Raw genomic sequence first — 11,498 nt, 5'->3', positions numbered from 1 at the left:
TCTTCCACAGGCAGAAAATAAACACTAGGCGATTATTTGCGCACAAATAGATTGATATAGCTACTCATTTCAAAAATGCTAACTTTATCTGGAAACAGGCAGATGCAGACAAGTGTGGGTGCCTGATAACACGGATACAAGACGGATACGAATGCTATCAGCAATCTTGTGCATTAGGAATGTGTGCTTCTGCTGCTGAGTTGACGACACCAGGGTAAATACAAATTTTTTCTGTTCCCCAGAGATGTTTAGTCAAACTCGGGTTTTCTTCTTGATATCCGAGGTATCTTTGAGGACAGTGTTTTTCAAACTTTAATATGTGTATGATCACCTAGGGATCTTGTTAAATGCATGGTCTGAATCAGTAGATGTGGGGTGGGGACCGAGAATTCGCATTTCTAACAAGCCTCTAGGCAATGTAAATACCGCACTCCTTAGGACCATGCTTTAATTATAAGGGTATAGAAGACAATACACTTAAGAGAAGTTTAGCGACATACATATCGTTATAAATTTTCCCTTTATATTTAATAGCATTTCTTGGCTATTTAGATACACAAAGTTCACAATGGTATTCTCATTTATATTTCAGTAGCTTTTGATACTATGTAGATAAAAACAAAATGGTTTCGTTTGCTCTAATGACTCAGGGGATTTTTTTTGTTTAGTTTTGCAGTCAATTGGATTGAGTCTCTTTGTCATGACTCAGATTTGAGTCCAAAAGCGAAGTGTTGTCTTTGTCAGGAGAATAACAATTCTTTTCCATACTGGCAAAAATCACTCTTGGCTTTGTTTCTTCACTTTGCTTTAGCTCCCGTGTCACCGACCGTGGTTACATGTGGAGAACACAAGGTGCTTTATCAAGTCGACTTGTGTTGATTTCAGAATCAACACCTCACTATATTAGATATTAATGACACAAAAACAAATAAGGCATCATCCCTGATGGGCAGAGATGTATCCAAATAATTTCAGGGTAGTTGAGAGAAATAAGTAGAATATTCGGACGGATAAGTGATCATTCTAGTTAGGGGAGGGTCATAGAAAGATTTATGGACGAAATGATTATCATCAAGCCCAGCTCAGACAGCTGACAAGGACTTGGCCAGCCAGCCGGAGTTCTCAATGACATTGAAAAGGAAAAATCCCTGTAGTCCTCTCCAAGTTTGTGGAAGTCTGGCTTGCTTCGTTTTGATGGGACAATTGCTGGAAAAGAAGATGAAAAAGCCGAAAGGGAACAGTCTACGGAAATTGTTAAGTGGACTCCAAGACGTATATTTTATCCTGGTAATGTAGAGTCACTCATGATTTTTTTAATGTTTATTTTTGAGAGAGGGATCTCGAGCGGGGGAGGGCAGAGAGAGAGAGGGACAGAGAACCCAAAGTGGGCTCCGTGCTGACATCGGCAAGCCTGACGTGGGGTTCAAACTCATGAACTGCAAGACCGTGACCTGAACCAAAGTCTGATGCTCCACTGACTGAGCCACCCAGGGGCTCCGGAAGCAGCGATGATTTTAAGTAGGGTAATGATGTGGTAAGATTATTTTTGCCAAAGCCCCTGGATCTACCTTCACTTCCAGGTTGTATAGAACACATTTCTTCCATATAAGGTCCTACCATTGCCTCTTCAGAGTTTAGTGTTTGTTTATTAGATCCTGCATATCAGTTTTTGTTCTTGCTTACGACAGCCGTATGGCACAGAAATTTCTAGTTTTGCCCCAGTTGTTAGAGATCCTTCAAAAAGAAAAAAAAATGTAAACTGCCGTCAATCAGTATACTTTTCATTCCTGTCTTTTGCTTATGGGTTTTTCAACAAAAAAATTCTAAGTGTTAACTCATAAAGAAGTTACTGAACCCCTGCCCTTCCCACTATAATCTCTTTAAGCCATGTTTCTCCCATGATACCTTTATAGGCTATATTCTTTGGACAAAATCATAGAGCTTCTGATATGTTCCCTTTCAGCTTTACTAATTTTAGAAAGCATACAAAATGACTTTATCATGTTCTTTAGTAATTATATTAATTATGACAGGTTCTAGCAATGGGTCTACGAATAAAACGCTAGAAAAAGTCTTCATTTCGTCAAATGTGTTTTTCAAACAAATTAAAAAACCCACACACATTGTAAAGACTTGCATAACAAACCCCTCGATTCCCTTCATAGAGATTCGCTAACCGCCAATTTTTTCACATTTGTTTTCTTCACCTACACTTGGGTCAGGCTGAAGGGTTTGAATAGAAGTCATAGGTGTCATAACACATTCATTTATAAATACCTCAGGACCCATCTCCCCAAAGTATGTAAATTCTCCGCAAATAAGCACAATCGCCTATGACTGCAAAGAAAATTAGCACCGATACTGTAATGGCAATATTAACGACATTATTTCATATACGGTCTAGATGCAATTTTCTTCCATTTTGCTCCAACATGACGTTTATAGTACTTTAAAATCAAAACTCACCCACTGAGTTTAGTTTTTGCATTTTGCGATTTGACTAACACTAAATTACCTCCAACTACCACCACAGTCAGGATACAGAACTGCTCATGACAATCTATCTAAGGGTGCTTGGGTGACTTAGTACACTGAGTGCTCGACTCCTGACTTCGGCTCAGGTCATGATCTCACGCTTTGTGAGATCGAGTCCTGTGGAGGGATTCTCTCTCTGCCTCTCTCTCTCTGCCCCTTCCTCCTCTCTCTCTCTCTCTCAAAATCAATAAATAAACTAAACACACACAAACACACACACACACACACACACACACGCACACAACCTCTCCAAATGGCTCTTTGTTCCTCTACAGTTAATGTACCCCCCCTCTTCTCCCCACAATTAACCCTTAAAAATGTGTCCTCCATTTTTAGAGGGTTTTTCTCCCTTTTGGGGAAGGTCAGATAAGTGCATTCATACATCCAGTGCCCTTTGAGTCTGGCTTCTTTAGCTAACGTTACACATTTGAGATTAATCCATGTTGTTGCAGGTTTCAATAGTTCCTTCATTTTTATTACTGAGTAGTATCATATTTCATTAATGTACTAGAGTTTGTTTATCTATTACCCATCTGAAGAACATGCAAATTACTCCCAGGTTAAGGCAATTACAAACAAATCCACAAACATTCACATAAAAATGTTTAAATACATAGAGTTTTTCACCTCACCTGGGTGAATACCTTGCAGTACAATGTAGGAAATTTATGTGTAAGTTAAAAATTTTTTTTATGTTTTTATTTTATTTTTGAGAAAGACAAAGTGCGAGCGGGGGAGGAGCAGGGAGAGAGAGGGAGACAGAATCTGAAGCAGGCTCCAGGCTCTGAGCTGTCAGTGCAGAGCCCGACATGGGGCTTGAACTCTCCGACTGTGAGATCATGACCTGAGCTGAAGTCAGCTGCCCAAACGACTGAGCCACCCAGGCACCCCAATTTATGTATAACTTTGTAAGAAACAGCTGAAAATGTTTTGAAATCTACTTAATCAGATATTAATATATCCAGTAGAGCTGTCTCTAGATTAGTGTCTGCATGTTATATATATTGTTATCCATTTACTTTTAAGCTATCTCTCTCACTATATTTACAATGAATTTCTTTTAAACAGCAGCTTGTTTTTGTTCTTTTTCAAATCCAATATGACAGTTTCTGTCTTTTAATTGGTTATGTAGCTCACGTCCACGTAACATAATTATTGGAATTGTTCGAGGTAGGTCCACCATTTAACAGTTTTGATGTTTGTCCTTTCTGTTTGTTTTTTTTACCGTTTCCCATTTCCTACTATATTTTGAACAATCTGAATATCTTTTTCTTAAATTTTTTATTTTTTTTTTATTTTTGAGAGAGAGAGAGAGAGAAAGAGAGAGAGGTAGTATAAGAAGGAAAGGAGCAGAGAGAGAGGGAGACAGAGTCCAAAGCAGGCTCCAGGTTCTGAGCTGTCAGCATAGAGCCCAATACCAGGCTCGAACTCATGAAACCCGAGACCATGACCTGAGCCAAAGTGGGACGCTTAATCAACTCAGCCACCCAGGCTCTCCTCAATTTAAATATCTTAGAATTTCATTTTAATGTATCTGTTGGCTTTTGATCACTTTCTATATTTTTGGTGGTTCTCCTTGGGGTCATATCTTTTCACAGTTTATCTAAAAGTTTGTCCCATTTGTTATATCCACATATATTGTCCCCTCCTTCAGCAATGTTTGCTTTTATCAGTCTGACATATTTTAGAGCTTAAGAGGATAAAAATAACTTATTATATTTACCCAGATATTGACCATTTTTTCTGCCCCTCTTTTATTCTTGGAGTTATAAGTCTCCTTCTGGTATTATTCTCCTTCCATCTTCAAACTTCAGCATTTACTTTCAAGCAGTTCACTAATTCTCTGAGTTTTTTGTATGTAAGACTTGTTTGTTTGTTTGTTTGTTTGTTTGTTTTGCTTTTTCCCACTTATTTGCATTGGACATAGAATTCTGCACTGGCATTTTTTTCCTATGCTGGGTCTGGGAGGGCAAATTAAAGGTATTTCATTGTCTTCCGGCCTTCAAGATTTCTGATGAGAAGTCTACAACAATTGCTTCTCAATATGTAATGTATCATTTTTTTTCTCTCTGTTTTCACAATGTTTTTTCTTATCGTTGGTTTTCAGAAGTTTCCTTATGTGTATGGGCATAATTTTCTTTGACTTTTTTCTATTCAACGTTCTCTAATTTTCTTGAAGTTTTAATTCATGCCGTCTATCAAATTTGGGGAGATTTTCAGCCATTATTTGGTTAAATATTTTATCTTTGTCAATCACTTTCTCCTCTCCTCTAGGGCTCCAATGTTATAAATGTTATACTTCTGGATAATACCCAACAGGACCCCAAGCTTCAATTAAAAAAAAAAAAATATATATATATATATGTGTGTGTGTGTGTGTGTGTGTGTGTGTGTGTTTTGTTTTCAGGTCTTCAGATCAAATCATTTCTATTGATTCACCTTCAAGTTCACTGATTCTGCCATCTCCATTCTTCTATGAAAAACATATCTTGATTTAAAAAAAATTTCAGTGGTGCCTGGCTAGCTCAGTCGGTTAAGTGTCTGACTCTTGGTTTTGGCCCAGGACAATTCATGAGTTCAACCCCACACTGGCCTCTGCACTGATAGTATGGGGCCTGCTTGGGATTCTCTCTCTCTGCCCCCTCCTCCCTAGATAAATAAATACACTTTTTAAAAAATTAAAAAAAAAATCAGATACTGTATTTTACAATTCTAACATTTCCATTTTGTCATTTTTTTTGGTAGGTTTTACCTCTCTGCGGAGAATTTCTACCTTTCCACTTACTGTAGAATGTTTGCTTGTATCTTATGAAGAATAGTTATGTTGCTGTTTTAGAATCTTTGTGCTATAATTCCAACACCTATGTCATTTGCGGATCGGCATCCGACGATTACCTTTTCTTTTGAGGGTTGTTTAAATTTTCCTGAGTCTCTGTAGGCTTAAGAACTTTGACCTTGTCCTAAGAGTTCTGAGTATTATGTTGCAAGACTTTTGAAGCCATTAACATTCTCTGGAGAATTTCGAGTTTTTCTTTCCCACTCGATTAGCCCAGTCAGGTCCAGATGACAACTTCCGCTTTGCCTTCTGTGGAGAGTTGTTCCGAGGTGTCTTTCCCCTTGAGTGTAGAACCAAGGTTTCAGGTAAGACGTAGACAGCAGCTTGTATCGTAGTTCAGCTCTCAAACGGTTGATCCGCTTCCTGGATGTGTTCTGGGCTTGTGCAACCTGGAGCGTAAGCTGGGAATTTCTGCCAGTTGAGACGCGTGCTTTGGGTATTTCCTCTCTCCTTCTCAATATTTCCCCCACGCTCTCCAATGCCAAGGGTCTTGGGTGCTCAGTTGTCTAGTTTGAAAGCCAGGGCTCCTCTCAGAATTGTAGCTCCTGCACTGACACTCATGGGAAGAAGCCATAATAAGATGAGAAAATTAATGACTATTTTCTCACACTCTTCTTACAACACGGATCGCCTTTTCCTGGTTTCTCTGTCAAAATTAAATATTTTTGCTCAGCATTTGGGGTTCCCTAGCGCTCCGCTGTTTTATCCAAATGAGCATGAAGTGATGGGAGCAATCTGTGTGAATATTTACTCTCTTTTCGGCAGGTAATCAAAATACAACAGTCATCTTCTTTACCTATCTTGAGAGGTTGACTTCAAAACCACTGCCAGGAAGGTGTTCTCAAATCACGGAATCCTCTCTAGGTACACCGCTACCTCTGACCCAAGCTTTCAAGATTTGTCTCCATACTTAATGAGTCCTTTCTACTTAGGTTGTCTAAAAAATGTGTGAAATATTGAGCCCTTTTGCTACAGAAATATTTAGAATTGCTTCATACATTTTATTTTAGGTGGCTTAAAGATCAATATACCCTTTGGAATTAATTTTTTGTATAGTGCTAAAGATTTTCCATCATACATTTCTTCTGTTAATATTTATTTTTGCTAATGTAGTCCAAAGGTTGTGCTAAAAACCTAATTTGGATGCTCTTATCCATCATGCTAGAGTGATACAAGAGCAAAAATTCTTGCTATTAAAGTTAAAATGTCTTATTATAGGGTATTTATGCTCTGGATGTTCTTAGCAAAGTGGAATTTTTATATTATGTCATTAAAATGAATATTAAAATGCTACCATGGCCAGATATGGATTTTCATATTTCCTTGGCACAGGGAAATTTTAACGCCAAGTAGAAATGTCATACAGTAGAAAGATCTGAGTTGAAGACTTTGATTTAAAGCAGAGCCATGTGATTTTTAAAGTTCTGCTTTAAACTGCCTCAACTGTTGCACTAAGTGAAGTGATCACACAAATAGAAAAAAAGTCTCGACACATCTACTCTCTTCTTTGTTTTCCTAAATACTTCATTCACGGAGGAAATCGAACTGCTGACTGCCGAACTTGAACACAAAGAGTACCCAGTTTGGTGTCATCATGTCTTACTTTGTTGCCCTCCTAGATACTTTTGACGTATCTTGTCAGATGGCCATCATCCATTTCTCTCCCTTTCTGGTGAGGATTTTCCGGATGACTTTTGAAAAACCAGTGCTCACTGGTGGGATGTGACCCGTTTCCTATCCAGCAGAGTTGTTCTCGAACTTTAAATCTACCAGACACATCTGGAGTCTTGCTGAAGCAGACTGCTAGGCCCCACCCCAGAGCTCCTGATTCAGTATGTCTGAGGTGGGGTTTGAGAGTTTGCCTTTCTCACAAGTCCTCAGGTGTTTCTGGTGTTGCCAACCCAGGGGCAACTCTCGGAGAAGCATCGATCCGGGGTAAATCACCTTCTTTTCTCAGCCCAGATCATCCCTGAGCCGTCACAGCCGAAGTCATTGTAATGTTCTCCATGCTAAATCAGAAACACGAAACTAGAAGTCAGTCAGAGAAAGGCAGATATCGTATGTTTTCACTCATATGTGGAACTTGAGAAACTTCACAGAAGACCATGGGGGAAGGGAAGGGGGAAAAAATAGTTATAAACAGAGAGGGAGGGAGGCAAATCATAAGAGACTCTTAACTACAGAGAACAAACTGAGGGTTGATGGGGCTGCCGGGGGAGAGGGGAAAATGGGTGATGGGCACTGAGGAGGGCACTTGTTGGGACGAGCACTGGGTGTTGTATGGAAGCGATGAATCATGGGAATCTACCCCCCAAACCAAGGGCCCACTGTATACACTGTATGTTAGCCAGTTTGACAATCAATTATATTAAAAAAAAGAGAGAGAGAGAGAAGAAAGAAACCCAGAGGAAGTGCTAAAGGAATTGGTTGAAGGTGGTGTGGGATAGCGTTTAAGGGGATGGATTCTGGAGCCAGATACTATGAATTAGAATTCCACTTTTATCATAAAAAAAAAAAAAATCACGCACACACACGAAACTATAAACTTAGGGTATGACAATGCGGTGTTGAAATGGGCATAGACTCTTGTGAGAAGCCAAAGTTTAATCAGTTGGGTGTGATAGTCAGAACCGCAATGATAGCAAATGACATAAACCAGTGTCCAGTTGGATAAGCAATCACTCCCATCTTTGCTAAGAAGATGTATCAGAAGCCGCTTTGTTTGCCTGGCTAACATCAATTCACTGAAGTCTTCCTTGATCTATCCCTTCACCAAGCTAGGTTATAGATCACGTATTGCCCTTAAGACATTCTGTGACTATACCTATCATTGAACTTTGTTCGTTCTTAGAAATAATCTTTTATATGCATCTGTTGTTTTCCGGAAACATTTGGTCTCTCAGGACAAAAGTCATTGCCTATTAATCTTACTAATCTTTTAACCTCAATGTTTCGGACAAAATCTTGTGGGTGGTTGGCACCCTGTAAATTTCTGCTAAACAAGATTAACAATGGATGATATGTGAAAGGCAAAGCCAGAGAGTAGCCAGGCCAAGAGGATTTCCTGGGACATGATTGTTTACACCAGCATTTCGTCATAAGCTCATGCAAGTCTGTACATGAGAAGTTGTTGTCACCGCAGTCCTTTGCTCCTTTCAAGGAAGTGTTCATGAGCCTGCAACTTGTACAGAGCATGACAAATAAAACGCTCAAGGGGATAAGAGGTGATAGACTGGAAAATGTAGAACTAGCTGGAAACCCACAAGCTGAAGGGGAAAATGTCTGAAGTTTAAAATTCACGGAAGGCGTATTTAACAATCAAGGTAGAATACGCTAGAATCGGGCATTTTCTTTGTGATTTAAGAAATTACGTTAGCTCACTTTTTTAAAAGAAAAATACTACTTTGCATCATTATAAATGCAGAGCACATTCATCGTCTACCTACATTTTTGTTCTTACTGCTTTGTTCGGTTGGGATGTTCTCCCCCTTTAAATTCTAAGCTATATTTACAGACCCAGTGGCAGACAAGTTACCTGAATTTACCTATGTTCTTGCTCCCACCTGCAGTGATTTCTCCCTCCACTGAACTCATACAGCACACATTTTACTAATCAAAATATTGCCTTAAAACACGCCAACATTCATGGAATGCATACTGTCTCCAGCTACACATAAGTTCTTTGATGTCACTTCTCAGGAATGGCAAATTGGATGCATCTTGAATGCACTTCTTCCAGTGACAGCGGCTGCTTGAAATCCTGAGATGAGAAGGATTCTGAGGGTAGGTAATGACCTCCCAGTTGTACATGGAAGGAGAAAGCGGCAATATGTATGCAGGACATGATATCGTCACTAATTTTCGTATTCAAAATTTGTGGGACAGAGCTGGACTCAGAGAAGAATCACCAGTATGTTTAAAGACGAAATGAAAAAGAATATAACACAAAAATAAATTAAAAAAAAATTTTTTTAACGTTTATTTATTTTTGAGACAGAGAGAGACAGAGCATGAATGGGGGAGGGTCAGAGAGAGGGAGACACAGAATCTGAAACAGGCTCCAGGCTCTGAGCCGTCAGCACAGAGCCCGACGCGGGGCTCGAACTCACGAGCCGTGAGATCATGACCTGAGCCGAAGTCAGCCGCTTAACCGACGGAGCCACCCAGGCGCCCCAAAAATAAATTAAAATATACTTTTAGAAATTTCAAAGTTGAGTGTAATTCCTAGGTAATGATTTAGGAGATGTTAACGAGCTCACGGGTGTATACAGTAAAACCTAGGATTGCGACTAACTTGTTCTGTGAGTGTTCCCCAAGACGAGCAAACATTTCTAATAAATTTTAATTTGATAAATGAGCGATGTCTTACAATGGGAGTAGTATGACGCCGAATGTCACATGAGCACAACTGAGAGAGGTTTCTCTCTCTCTCTCTCATTGTGGGATTGTGGGTGGTCATCAATGTAATGTCACATTTCCAAGAAGTGCTCAAAAGGAGGCAAAAGCAAGTGTCATTGGATAGGTTCCTGGTTACAGTTGCAACAAAAAGAGAAAGATTCCATTGAGCCAGTAGATAGCAGTGAGTCCATTAGTGACCCTCCTCTCTCTCTCGTCACCCTCACTCCGGCCACGAAGGTTTTCAAAGGTCAGTGCAGGTTAATCTATTTTTCTTTATGTTTTGTATTGTATTTCTTATTTTGTATTACATTACAGTATGGTAATCATTTTTACATAAATATTTTGCGTTGTGGAATGAATCATGAGTTTTCATGATTCCTTACTGGGAAATGAATTCACTTTGATGTACAAGTACTTTGGATTACAAGCTTGTTTCCGTAGTGAATAATGCTCTCAAACCAAGGTTTTACTGGAGACTTAATTTTCTGAAATTGTGTTTCCACCAAATACTTTGTGTCTAACGTCCACATAAAATTGTCACGTCTTTACCTATGTTTCTAAGGTAAGAGAATATGATTCCATATAAGTATCAAATTTAATCTGGAGTCTCCAGACTATCTCTTTCTGTAATTGTTAGTTTTCTGTAATTTATGATATACTGTACAACTGTCTCTAAAATGAAACATTTACATTGCAGTTGGAGAATATTAGGGCTTAAAATTTGAATGGATGTAAGAGCCAATTCCATATTTCTGCCTCTGTATTAATGCAGGAATTTATTTCATCATCTCAGGAATGTGAAAATTTAAATCTACTTTGGCGATCTTAAAAACTGGACAGTGTTGGACTAGTAACTCAGTTGTTTTTTCTTCTTTCTGTTTTCTCAAGAAAATTAATCTAACTTGTTTTTGCCGTAGAAATAAGGATTCTTACTTGGTTTCATGATTAAAAAAGTACTGCTTCTTATAAGTTTCAAGGATACTTTGATCAAGACGTGGATATGGACAATGCTCTCACGTTCATTTTTCCCCAGAAGTGGGAATGGCTTCGACTCCTAAGCCCTGAAACTTGCAAGTTCCCGGTCTTTGCATAAAGATAACTTGACGGTTTCTACTTCTGGATGGCATATTTTTATTTCTCCCCCTTTGGTTCTCATTCATAAATTTGTGTTCTCAACTTACATTTATTGCATTTCTTTTCTGTGCCAGACACTTGGCTCAGTAGAGGGTTACACAGCTGAAAATGATACAGACCGTGCACTCAAGAAACAATCGACTACTGAAAAAACAGATAAATAAACAGGCAGCTAGACTAAAATATAAATGTTATGATAGAAGTAGGTGATTCCTAACTCATTAATCTTTTGCCTTTTGTGTCTCTCGGGATTTGGGAACCTTGACATCAATAAAATCCCTATATCTGGTGGACTTCCTTTTTAGTTGTTGTAGCTCAATCTTTTTCACCACCATCTTTCTCATGACAACAATCTCCCATTCTTGGTCAGCACCACTGAGTTTTGAAACCTTTAATTATCATTCACACACAATACCTACTTCTTTGATGTACTGATAATGGTGGTAAGAAGGCATTCGAGCAGACCTAAACAAATTGGAGATGTGTCTCTTTCAGGGTCCGGATTCATTGGTACATTTAAAGTGTGAATTACCTGTGAAGGATATGTGCATAGGCGGAGTAGGATGGCTGGCTCTGATTTCATACTATCCTAAGC

General features: G+C 38.9%; 1 long non-coding RNA gene across 1 annotated transcript; it reads left to right on the top strand.

Annotated features, from left to right (window-relative positions):
• The first annotated feature begins 5,550 nt into the window (after positions 1-5,550).
• Positions 5,551-11,207, top strand: LOC123581999. The gene is made up of 3 exons (XR_006704139.1): positions 5,551-5,676; positions 9,071-9,154; positions 10,978-11,207. It is a non-coding gene; the product is annotated as an uncharacterized LOC123581999 (long non-coding RNA).
• Positions 11,208-11,498: the final 291 nt, after the last annotated feature.

The sequence above is a fragment of the Leopardus geoffroyi genome, chromosome B3 (genome assembly GCF_018350155.1).
Source record: "Leopardus geoffroyi isolate Oge1 chromosome B3, O.geoffroyi_Oge1_pat1.0, whole genome shotgun sequence".
In the NCBI taxonomy this organism is placed as follows: domain Eukaryota; kingdom Metazoa; phylum Chordata; class Mammalia; order Carnivora; family Felidae; genus Leopardus; species Leopardus geoffroyi.
Note: the sequence above shows the minus strand (reverse complement) of the source record. Positions and strands in the feature narration are given on the sequence as shown.